At 37.7% G+C, this 13,232-nt stretch overlaps 1 non-coding gene across 1 annotated transcript; it reads right to left on the reverse strand.

Annotated features, from left to right (window-relative positions):
* Positions 1–12,886: 12,886 nt before the first annotated feature.
* On the reverse strand, positions 12,887–13,009 carry LOC112067193 (U6atac minor spliceosomal RNA). Its single transcript, XR_002893137.1, has one exon. It is a non-coding gene; the product is annotated as a U6atac minor spliceosomal RNA (small nuclear RNA).
* Positions 13,010–13,232: the final 223 nt, after the last annotated feature.

A 13,232-nucleotide genomic window follows, 5' to 3' on the forward strand; every position in this document is an offset into this window, starting at 1 on the left:
CTCTGTAAACTCTGATGTATATAGGTCTTTCCACACTGATGAGAAAGACCATTATTTCCAGGTTCTATCACAGTTTCCAGCTTTGTCTCTGTCTCAAGTTTGCTTGCTTTTGAGCAAATAAAATTATGCCTTTCCTCTTTCTTATTATATGCCAGCTTCCTGCTCTGTCCCACCCCAAACAGTGACTTTGTTGCCTTGCTTCACCTTTCTGCTGTGTTTTTATACCATTTGCCATGCCAGCATTTCCTGTGAGTGCCCCTCCCACCCCCACCCTCACATCCTAGCGACACTTGTTGTATATAGGTTACATATAGTTTAATGAAATATTTGCCCTGAGGGTCTTTTTGGACCTGATATTAGCAACACTGACTTGTCATTTTTGTCAAATGATTTTTTTTTGTCAAATCAGATGCTCTGCTGATAAAATTGGTATGAGAGATTTATCATCTTTACAGTTTCCATTCCGTGGCCATAGATGAGGTTATATTTGGTACTCACATTTAAATCAAACTGTTAGAGGGGACTCTGTGGGCTTTAACATATGTCGCAGGCAGCGTAGTAAAATGGAAAGAGTAAGAGTATCTGAAGGAGTCAGGAAATCTCTGTTAAAAACCCAGTTCTGCCCTAACTTGGGGCTTTGGAAAAGTTACTTTACCTCTCTGGATATAAGTTTTCCATCTTGTGTTAGTTCCCTGTGGCTGCTGTAATTACCACAAACCTGATGGCTTACAACAAGAGAAATTTATTCTCTTACAGTTCTGGAGGCCAGAAGTCCAAAATCAGTTCACTGGGCTGAAATCAAGGTGTCAGCAGGGTGGCCCTCCTTCCAGAGGCTCTAGGGAAGAATCTGTTCCTTGCCTCTTCCAGCTTCTCATGGCTGCCAGCATCCGTTAGTTGGTGGTTGCATCACTCCATTCTCTGCCTCTGAGGTCACATTGCTGTCTCCTCTTTTGTGTGTATCAAATCTCCCTTTGCCTCCTTATTATAAGGATGCATATGATTAATCTCTTCATCTCAAAATCTTTAATCATATCTGCGATTCCTTTTTTGCCAGTTGAGGTAACGTTCACAGGTTCCAGGGATAAGGATGTAGATATCTTTTGGAGGGTCATTATTCAGTATACCAAACAACTGAAATAGTTTCTGAAGTCCTGCTGGCTTGTAATTTCTATTCATGCATTTGCTCATTCATTCACCCATTCACTAAGCTTTTATTTCATGCCCACTATACGCCAGACACTGTGCTAGATATGAGGAGAAACATGCTGACCATGCCTTTAAGAAGTTCATTATGTTGTCAATGAGATGTACCATATAGAATAAATACAGAGATAAAGGTAAATGAGACAACTTGATCCAGACAATAAGATGAATTCTGTGTATGTCTCCTTTTGCATAATTCTAGAGCATAAGCGACCATCATGCTTCAGTGCTCGCAAATTATTTCAGTAAGTCTAGAGGTTATGTGCAGCCTGTGGACCAGAAAGTGTTTTGCAGTGCGGAAAACATGTATCAGCTTAAATTCAATTCAGAAGAACGTGTTGAGCATAGACCTTGCCCCACAAAGAATATATAATCTTATACAGTTCTTATCAACTCAACATCAGCAGTAGAGTTTTAAAAAATAACCATGCCTGCTTCTTCGCCCCACATTGTGCTTGGTTCTGGGTGGAGCCCAGAGGGTTTTTTTTTTTTAGGCTCATCAGGAGGTTCTTGTATGCTGTTAAGATTGTCTGATGGAATAGAAGCCACCTGTAACTAGGAAAACAAATACACAGGTACTGATAAAAATGCAAGACAAAATGCCCTTAGTTCCATTAGGATATATAGAAACAAAATAATTTGGATACTCAGAGGAGTATGAGAGCATACGTGGCTCAAGGGAAATTTGGAGAAGGAAGTGTTTGAAATGTCCTTGATGGATGGGTAAGATTTCAAAAGGCATTAGGGAAGGGTAGTGGGAAGAGAATCCACAGAGGTGTGGAGGTGGGTCATGGCTGGAGGCAGGCCGCCAGGGTCCAAAATCTAGGTACCACTTCTCCTGTTGCTCACACTTTCTGGCCCAGAACCCAGAGGTGCCTGAGAAATCTAAATTTAAACCTGTTTTTCTAGGTCATTTCTAAGGTATATTTTTCCAAGGTGGGAGGGTAGAACATATTTTATGTAACAGCTGATAGGTTGATTTATACTTTTTAAACTTTTAGAAACATGATAGTTGGACCTCTGTGTACTCTTGCTGTAGGTCCTGTAAATATCGGGAGCAGGTATCAGTGAGAGAAATAAAAATGGAGGTGTAAGTTTTCTTTTAAAAGGTTTCAAAATAGGAATATCCAGGATATGGTGACTGATTAGAAGACAGAAAAACACAGTAGGAAGTAACATAGGTAATTCTGAAGTTCAAGAATGAGGCTAGAGTTAGTGGGAGTGAGAGATATTGATAGAAAACATAGCTAACATTTGCTGAGTTCTTTCCATAAGCTGGGGTCTTAACCACTGCATTTTCTTTATCTCATGGAATTCTTTTCATAACTCTTGAGGTCAGTATTATTCTTATTTCCATTTTACAGATGGGGGAAATTGAGATTTGAGAGGTTAAGTATCTTGTTCTATCAAGGTCTCACAATAAATAGAGTGGAACATCTAGAACTCCGATCTAGGTACCTGAAATCTAGAGTTTGTATTTTTTTTTTTTTTTTTTTTTTTTTTGCGGTACGCGGGCCTCTCACTGTTGTGGCCTCTCCCGTTGCGGAGCACAGGCTCCGGACGCGCAGGCTCAGCGGCCATGGCTCACGGGCCCAGCCGCTCCGCGGCACGTGGGACCCTCCCGGCCCGGGGCACGAACCCGTGTCCCCTGCATCGGCAGGCGGACTCTCAACCACTGCGCCACAAGGGAAGCCCTAGAGTTTGTATTGTTAACGATACAAACTAGTTATCATGAGGCTAGCTTGAGGGTAAAGTTGATGAAGACAAGTTGGACCAAAAGGAGTTTAAAAGTCGTCTGAAGAGAGGTTGCATTTGAAAACATGGCTAGCTTCAAATTAGTGAGCATCACCTTATCAATTAAAACAGGGAAGAAAGAGAGAAGAGCAGAGGGCCAAGGAACAAGCCTCACTGAAACTTTTATCTCTCTTTAAGGCTGCCAGTCATTTAACACGGTTCATTAAAAAAAAGAAGTCCCTGGATATTTAAATAGGCAAATGAACCAATCTTTCAATGCTGAGTGTTTTTCTATTATGTGTAAGATTCCCCGTAATAACTTCAGTTGCTTGAAGGAGACAAATCAAACTATTTTCTTAACTTCTGTTGCCTGTATCTATGAACCTGATTTAGTTTCAAATCCTAAGGGCCTTTGTTGGATTCCATTTTCCAACCTTACTCCATGTTTTTCCCAGTAGAAGAGGCCTACTCTATAGAAAGGTTATGGTAGGGTAAGAAGATTGGCAGAGTAGCTCAATATTTTTGTCATTTTAAACAGCTTGTAAGCTAAGATATTGAAAGGATAGGTAACATGTAAATGAGGAGTGAGGAGTCTTGGCTGTATGAGTGTGTCTTTCTCCTCCCCCTCCTCTCAGAGTGCCTGAAACTTTATTTCTTTCCACCGTTCTCACAGAGAATGCAAAAAAAAAAGCACTATTAAATAACCCAGGAAAATAAAATTATTGCCTTTGAAATATGTGTTATGTTATTTTTTGTTTCTTGTCAGTATAACCAGATCAAGTTTCCCATGCTGGTCTTGTTCTTTCCCCCCCCCCCCATTATTCCACAGTCTGAATCTAGCAGGTTTACTTGAAGGTTTCAGGTATTGAACAAAAAGAATTTCAGAATAACTTTATGGTTGTGTCAAATATTTTAATGTTATACTGTTATATTTCTTGTGCCGGTTTTCATGAAGTCACATTTTTCTCATTAATTTATAATTTCAACTCTTACGATACTAACATCATACCTACATTCTTAAAAAAATACTGCAGAGCTCTAATCTGTACCCTCTATGTCCTATTTTTTTTCTAGTACTATAATTGAGTGCTAGGTATAATGTGGTCTTTTTACATAACTTATCTCACCTACCTTTATTAGGAAAATTGATGGAATTGGGACTCTCACAGAAGTGTTTGATTAGAATCAAGGGAAATCAAATTAACTTGTATTGAAAGTCAAGACTGGCTTTCAGAGTAAGCAGTTTTACGATTTGAAGTAAAAAAAACCTTCATTTATAGATAGCAATCAAGGCAAAGATGTCTATCACTCGGTTGTTTGAAAGACATTGAGTAAGCTAGTGATTCTCAATTTGGCCTCTGCCTTAAAATCATCTGTAGAGCTTAAAAAACAAAAGCATACCTGAAATGGGACCCCCAACCTCAGTGATTCTTACTTAATTGGACTTCTCTGGGGCCTAGGCATGGGTATTCATTAAACCTCCAGAGTGATTATAATACGCAACCAGTGTTGAGAACTACTATTAAAAGAAACATCAGGGAAGTACAAAGAGTAGGAGAAAGTAAATAAATATAAAATTCTTATGCTTTAGGAGATGACATATAGTTCCTAAAAAAGGAAATATTGTCTAATTAGTTATGAAAACGAAACTCTTCTTCTATTTTGAAAGGAGACAAATTAATCTCATTTAGATATTAATTGTTACAAGGATATGTGAGAATACATATTTGTATGTTTTAAAAAAAGCCTTTTTTTCTCTGTGTTTCTAAACTGCCTTATTTTCTTATTTAAGATTGTTGAATCTCAACTATGCATCTAGTCTTCTCCCCCATTATTCCAATTTATGAACTCTAAGTGTACATTAATTTACAAATGAATAATTCAGAATTAGTGGAGTGAATGTGACACTTGCAATCAATGAAAAATTCTGTGATTATCTTGGGTGTGTTTTTATCCATAATGAAAGCATGGTTACTGTTACAAAGTGATGTTTGGTCACTGTGTACAAAATGCCTTGATCACTCTGGGCCTGGGCTGCTTTCTCTGTAAGACTGAGATATCATGCACTGCTGAATAGCAATGACTGTGTATTGAATGTTCATTATATTTCAAGTTCTAAGTGTGCCACATGCTGTATATGTGGTATCTTGTTTAATCACAGTGGAAACCCTATGGAGTAGGTACTTATTTCTAAAATCCCCATTTTAAATATGAGAAACTGGTCTCAGAGACATAAATAACATGTCCAAGGTTGTGCATCTAGTTAGAGGTAAAGTCATGATGTGAATTCAAGCAGCCCAACACCATGGGCAGTGGTACAAGGTTACAGTAATACAATATGAAGATGAATTTTTCTGTTTAACCAATTGGTTGAGATCAGAAGTTAAGGCTTGTACCTTCTTTACCGGAAAGTTTTCCAAGAAACCCATCCTGATATTTCCCAAGAGAATGGCAGATTTTTCTGTGGAAGCTAACAGGGAATAGGTGAGCTACTGGCATTAGTGTCTGCCACTGGCACTGGGCTAGCTGGAGGATGGGTGTTCTCTGGTGCTGGTTGGGTTTTGAGGAAGGAGCAATACTCTCACAACTTCCCGAAGCCCTCAAGATTCTGCTCTACCCTTCACTTCCCAATTGTAGGAGGGAACACTTAGGGTGGGAGGAAGCACAGAAGAGAGCTCATTTGGGATAACATGAATGGGCTTGATGAATGTAGACAGGAAACTCTGCAAACTTGTGGTCAAAAGACCTCAGTTAAATTCATGACTCTGACACTCATGCCCTAAAGGTCACTCAACTTCTCTGAATCTCAGTGTGTGCATCTTTAAAATAGAAATGGGATAGTAGTAACTGAATTCCTTAACTCAAGGGGCTGAAGATTGAATGAGATAATATACTGTAAAAACTCTAAATAAAGTATAAGATTTTTAAAACTATTAATGTTAATAAAGCAGATTTTTATTTTCTAGCGGGAAGCCTTTATTTCTTTAACATGCAGAATAAACAAACCAATAAAACCTGAAAAAAAAAAAAGACTTGTACTCTACAATGCTACTTGATTTAGAATGTCCTCACCAAAACACTTGGACTGGCTTTGACTTCCCCCAAGTGTTCAAAACCCCTAGGCATTTATGTAGTCTCTAAGTGCACAAATTACAGTCTAATGGGCAAATCCCATGATCTTTTCTCAGTCTTCAATAGAATTGCTAATAGCAGTAGTAATTCATTCATTCAACAAGTGTATATTGAATGCCTACTGTGTATCTGGAATGGTTTTAAGTCATTGAAAGTAAAAGTCAGGGAAAATAAAAGCAGGCAAAAATGAAATTGTCTATTAAGTGCTTACTATGGATCAAATGTTACATATAATATCATTTAATCTTCACAGCAGTCCTGCAAAATAGGTTTTACTAGCACGATTTATAAATGAGGGTACTGAAGTTCAGAGCACTGAAGTGATGTGTCTAGCACCTACTAGCAAGGAGATGGTAGAACTGGGATAAAACCCCTATTTCCTCTCCCAGAAAATGATCTTTCTTTTGACCACTCATTTATTAATTCGTTTGCTCATAATTTACCTGGTCTAAATCCTTTTAACCTTCTTTCTTTCTGTGACCGTAACAGATATCTTCTTAGCCACGTGTGCTTAAGACCGTCGTGCCATTTTTGATACTCTTCTCTGCTCCCCTCCATATCAAATTGGCTTCAATTTTGATTGACTCTGTTTTCCATTTTTGTTGCCAAGTTTTAGCACTTATTACTTCTTGTTTACAACTATTATAGTAGTCTTCCAACTAGTCTATTTTTAGTCTCTCCTCGATTTAGCCTAGTTGTACAATGTTGCCTAGTGACTCCTACAAAGCACAAATCTGGTTATTTCCTTTCTCTCAAATCTTCCATGGCTTGCCATGGTCTACAAAACTTGCCAATACTCATGAGCTATTCCTAGTGTCCAGGGTATAGAGTGAACCACATTTCCAGCCTTCTCCCTCAGTGTGCTCCTTCCCATACATGATGTCAGTGTTTTTTAGGCTCGTCTGATAAGAAGCACCTGGAGTTATTAAAACACAAGTTCCCAGGCCCTACTTGAACCTACTGAGCCAAAATTCTTGGGGATTTGCAATGCCTTGTGGGGTGTGGTAAGGCCTGGTGGTCCTCGGAGAGACTCAGAGCACAGGTACACAACTGTGACCACCCAAGGATTCCTGCTAACACTGTGTGTTGAGGAGATCAGCCAGGACTACCTGACATTATGACACTTAGTCATATCTGAGTTCTCCTGGCCACTCTTTCACACACATCACTAAGGTGCAAACCAAGTGCTGAAAAACCTAAAGCCACATTAATTAAAGTGAATTTTCCAAAGAGGTGATTTTCTCACATCCATATGAGCATGAGATACTTTGTGAATAAATATGAAATACATAAAGGAGTTTAACTTGTAAATAAATGCTTAGCTAGCATATGAATTGTCCCATTTCTAAATTATATATATTATATATACAATATATATAATTTAGAGAGTGAGAAAGACAGAGACAGAGACACAGAGAGACAGAGACAGACATAGACACACACACGTATACATGTGTGGCTTGTCCTTCCCCAGAATTATACAAGCTGGTTTATAAAAAGACCCCTAATATTGCAAGGTAAAACTTTCACAAAATAAGGTTTTGAAACAAGTGACAGATAATAACGAGAAAGTAAAATAGAGTCATTGTTCTGTAAAACTTTCTATATTATCAGTGAAATGGCTGTTAAGTAGTATATTGAAATAAAGATCTTTGCTTTCCTCTTGTTCTTTTATCCTTCCCAGTTTGCACGACTAATAAGCAAAATTACCTAGTTTTTAATATCTCATATTATCATACTATATATATGTATATATATATATATATATACACACACATTTTTTTCTTCTGAGTAATTTGTCTTTCCCCAAATTCCTTTTAAGTATAGTAATTTGAACCTCAAATTTTAAAAATTCCAAGTAAAATAGTAGCATGTAATTGTTTTGTTTCTGGAAAGGAAAAATTAGACCCTTTGGCTATCATACAAATTAGGCTTAGAAGTAAATATGGATAGATATTTAATTGGAAGGTGAAGAAATCATTTTAAATCCCTAAGTAAAATAAATTATTTAATTATATATTCAAAAAATGATCAAGTACTATGAATACTAATTGATTCTTTTCTGCATCTAGCTATTCCTCCATCCATTTATCCACAGCACATTTATTAAGTACCTACTTTGCACAGTGCCAGAACAGATGTATACCCTTAAAATTTTGCTATGCCTTGATATTCACTGAATAACACTGACTTTCTCAGAGCTGAAGAAGGATAATTGGATCTGTGTCATTTAGCAAATCCTAGGTTGATGTGCTTCTGCATGAAAGTACTTTTTTTATATTGATGTAATATTTCAAATATGTATGCATTTTTATTCTCCTGTTACTCAGCATTATGAAATTTTTTTTTTTTTTTTTTGCGGTACGCGGGCCTCTCACTGTTGTGGCCTCTCCCGTTGCGGAGCACAGGCTCCGGACGTGCAGGCCCAACGGCCATGGCTCACGGACCCAGCCGCTCCACGGCATGCGGGATCTTCCCGGACCGGGGCACGAACCCGTGTCCCCTGCATCGGCAGGCGGACTCTCAACCACTGTGCCACCAGGGAAGCCCCCATTCATATATTGAAGTTCATATGTTGAAAATTTATATACTGAAGCCCTAGTCCCCAGTGTGATGATATTTAGAAGGGGGTGGGCTTTGGAGATAATTAGGTTTACATTACGTCATAAAGGATAGACCCTCATGATGGCATTAGTCCCCTATAAGAAGAGGAAGAAAGAGAGAGATTTCTCTCTCCATGAGCATATACCCAAGAAAGGCCATGTGAGCACACAGCTAGAAGGCACATCTGCAAACCAGGAAGAGGACCCTCATCAGACACCAAATCTGCCAGCACCTTCATCTTGGACTGTGAGAAATGAATTTATGTTGTTTGAAACACTCAGTCTGTGGTATTTTGTTATAGCAGCTTGAGCAGACTAGGACAGCTTTTACTAAATTTCTTACAGATTCCTTAGGGCATGAACTATAATTTGTACCTTTGTTTAGGAGCCCCAGTATTTAGTGTACTATCTGGTACCTAGGACTCAATAAATCACTGTTGAACACAACTTAGCGGTAAAATGATAAATCAGTCCTCATGTTCTTATCATCATCTACTGGCTCTGTTGATCACTTTCCCCACCACATATACGCAAGAAACTATGATGGTTTGGATGAATAGGATAAAGTAAAAACCTGCAATTTGATCAAAAGGCTCATAGAGAAAACAGTGTGATATAGTGTTCACTGTGAGGTTAGGTATGAAACAGAATGGATTTAAATTCTGCCTCTGTTTTTTATTAGCTGTGTGGGTGAAGAAAAGTTACCTAACTTAACAGTTTATTCATCAAATAATCTATGCAGACCTGTTTTGAGTATTAGATGAAGTCGTGTAATAAAGAAATGTGAAGGTTTTCTGAGTAGTTTTATCATCCTGTGCCATTACTGAAATATGTTTACACTCTTTCTCAATTCCTGAAAGAATGATTTTAGGTTAACCTAGAGAACTCTCTTTTGAATATCTTTCTTTGTTCCAAATGTATTTCCTTGTGGCAGGAAGCGATAAAAACACATGGCACAGGCAGCTAGTGACTGAAGAGGAAGTTAATGGTGTTTGTTTTCCCTCCAGAATTAGTAGTTCAAAAATAAAAAATAAAAATATGTCTTGCCAAGTTTGGAAAATACAGAGAATGCTTTGATTATAGGATTACAATGGACCTAAGTTTTTGACATTAGTATTTGTCTGATATCTATGAACTGAAATGCTTTTTAAACTTAAAACTTGGAGGCTTTACATTTTATTTTATAAACTATAATGATTAAAATATTTATTTTTATAATTTATTATAAATTATAACATAAATATAATTTATGTTATTATAAATTATGAAGAAGAACTTATTTCTTCTTTACCCTGTAGACTTAGAAACCAAGAGAAGATTTAGAATAAAGCATCTTGAAATCATTGACAAGCACAAATGATACTGTTAGGATTCCATGTCAAGACTGTAATGCCTTTGCAGAGGTGATGTTTTAGGTGGTTTTTAAGCTATAATGAGAAGTAAACAAGGCCTTTCCCCAGATATATACTGAAAAAACTCCAATTGTGATGGAGAAGAATTGTTTTACTCAAAGCAAGCTCATTTTTCACAAGAGATTCCTACGCACCACTAGTCTGGGGCATTACTAAAGATGGTGGAAAGGAGGTGGGATGAGGTGGGGGTGTTGCAGCAGAAGGCAGCCAATTAAGAAAATCTACAAAAGTGACAATAGATGCTATTCTAGAAAGTCAGAATATTCTTATTTCAGGAAACAAATTCTATAGTTTGGAAGGGAGACTGCAACTACTTTGAAATATCTTTTATTTAATTAAAACCAAGATTTCTGTGGTTTGCTGCCACTGCATGAGTATCATTTTGACTTTTGCCTGATTTAGCTGTCCCCTGATGGTTTACAAAGATTCAAAGGTACTTCGTTATGAGTAGAAGGGGGTTCCTTTGGTAGATGTTTAATTTTTTACTGCAGAATCCCTGTGGCTTGCTTCTGCTGTCAGGTTTGGCAGTATTCATGCACCCTGGGAAAATCGCTTTTAAAGCTGTTTGAGTGGAAAGGATCATGGGAATTTACTGTGAAGAAGAAGGGAAGGCAAAGATGTTGTAGGGATTATATCATGATTTTTCACTTAATGAATTGGAAAGAATCATCTAGTCCAGTGTTTTCCAAACTGCATGTCATGTACTATTAGTGTGCCATGAAATCAATTTAGTGGTTGCAGGTAAACAGTGACATAGAATAAAATACGCTGCAGCATACCAGAGTGCACCCACATTGTAAGATTTAAGGGTTAATTTGCAAAACTGATATTTTTATATAGAAAAGCATGTTTCTGTATATGTATAAATATGCATACTGCACTTAATATGAAATGTATTTTTCAGTATGAGTAGCAGTTGTAGAAGCTTGAAACCTATTGATTGAGTCCTCCCATTTTTCAGATGAGGAAATTGAAAGAGGCCGACTCCCAGTTGATTTGAGTGGGTCTCCTAGAGGTAGCTTATCTATCAACAAACAAGTCTCTCTCTTGTTAAGAATTTTGTTTTGATCACCTATACATCTTATACATTCTCTGCCCCATATTTTAAAATTTCTATATTTTTGTCAGAAGGAATTGGGTGAAAGATGTTGATTCTGGGGAAGATGAGTCTTCACTGGGCCTCTGAGCACCTTGCCTGTGGGTTGGTTGGTACTTGTGATACCAAGTGGAAGAGAACAGAACCTCTCTCTATCGATAAGCCCAGTTATTTTTCATAGGTTCAGTCAGGTGAAAAGTTGGAACAATAACCTGATATATTTCATCAATAGATGCAGGTAATTTTACTAACTTCTACCACTTGTTTCAGTTCAGTTCCACAAATATTTATTGAGCTCTTGTTTTGTGCCAGGTATTTTGCCAGCCACTTACCTTCTCCTCTATGGAGAATAAATATTCAAACACTTAAATTGATCCCTCACTTTGCTTGTGGGATATCCCTTCAGATTTACCGAAGTACAAGATATTTTGGGATTGTTTGCCAAAGATAATAGAGATGTAGTTCCATGTTTTATAACAAAATATGCCACTTTGGAAATCTATTATGCTTTATCTGGAAATGTTCCTGGTGTCTTGAACTCAACCTTTCACTCATTAGGAAGTTGTGCAGTGATAAAGTTCACGTAGAATGTTTTTCTCTATCTTGCTTTCGTAACACATTTATTTTTATTGAACTTTCTCCCTGTTGCTATTTACAAAGTGTCAGTTCTGCACTAAGAGCTGATGGAGGTTTTTTATTTTTAAAAAAATTTTTTTCTGACTATCTGAGAATCAAGGCAACAGGACCAAGGGGTCCCACTGGCTGGATGCCATGTGGAGTTTTGTTCTTCCCATGTTGTTGCTGTTTCTTGTTTGCCTTTCTGTGTGGCAGTTCCTGAAGGTAGTGTTCTGTTTTCTGTCTTTCCTTCTTTTGTTTTTAAAGTGTTTGTGCAAAGTGTATTCTTTGGTTTAGTTTGGTTATTAGTTGAATATTGGCCACACAAGTCATTTCCTGAGTCAGTTACGGCATCAGGGAGTAGTCCCCAGATGGCACCATGAGCCTGCTTTTTCTTGATGGCTCTCAGTACAAAGAGGGATACCCTCTTTGTACCACCCTCTTCGGTGGGAAGACAGAAGTACCTCTTTTCTTTTTTAAATTCTCAATCTTTAAAATCTCTGCTAATTTGAAAGTTAAACATGATAGTCTGTAGTCCTTTTTACTTGTTTTCTTGACTTGTAGTGATTTTGAACATTTTTTCCACATAAATGCTAGAATTTCTTCCCCTATGCTGAATTTGTTTGTGCCCTTTGCCCATTTTTCTTTTAGATTGTTCTCTCTTGTTACTGATTGATAAGAGCTTTTTATATATTATTGAAATTATTTTTCTATTTTAGTAAAAAATATATCATAAAATTTACCATTTTAAACCTTTTTTTTTTTTTTTTTTTTTTTTGCGGTACGCGGGCCTCTCACTGTTGTGGCCAATCCCGTTGCGGAGCACAGGCTCCGGACGCGCAGGCTCAGCGGCCATGGCTCACGGGCCCAGCCGCTCCGCGGCACGTGGGATCTTCCTGGACAGGGGCACGAACCCGTGTCCCCTGTATCGGCAGGCGGACTCTCAACCACTGCACCACCAGGGAAGCCCTTAACCCTTTTTGAGTATACACTTTAGTGGCATTAAGTACCTTCACATTATTGTGCAACCATCACCGATATCCATCTTCAGAACTTTTCCATCATCCCAAAGTGAAAAAAACAACAACAACAAAAAAACATGGTTAGATGCCACAGAGTAGGTGGCTATGTCTTAACCATGTGTTGTGCAGGCCCAAGGACCTCTTTCATCCCTGGCAAGAGGATTGCTAAGTTTTTCTCCTTTCATACAACACTAGAAAAACTTCTTCAATGGTATAATCCCCTAATTGTTTTTCTGGATCCAGAGCTTCCTTGATTGTTGCTGCTTCACTTTAAAAGATGTATTCATATATTAAATAAACAGATGAAAAGCTTTTGTCGTATGACCATCTTACTGAGCAAGTTCTATTTTATCGAGTCTTTGTAGTTCTTCCACTTTTTATTTAATCTACTGGTTTTTGATGTTTTCCTTGCCTG

Source organism: Physeter macrocephalus, chromosome 5, assembly GCF_002837175.3.
Source record: "Physeter macrocephalus isolate SW-GA chromosome 5, ASM283717v5, whole genome shotgun sequence".
Classification (NCBI taxonomy): domain Eukaryota; kingdom Metazoa; phylum Chordata; class Mammalia; order Artiodactyla; family Physeteridae; genus Physeter; species Physeter macrocephalus.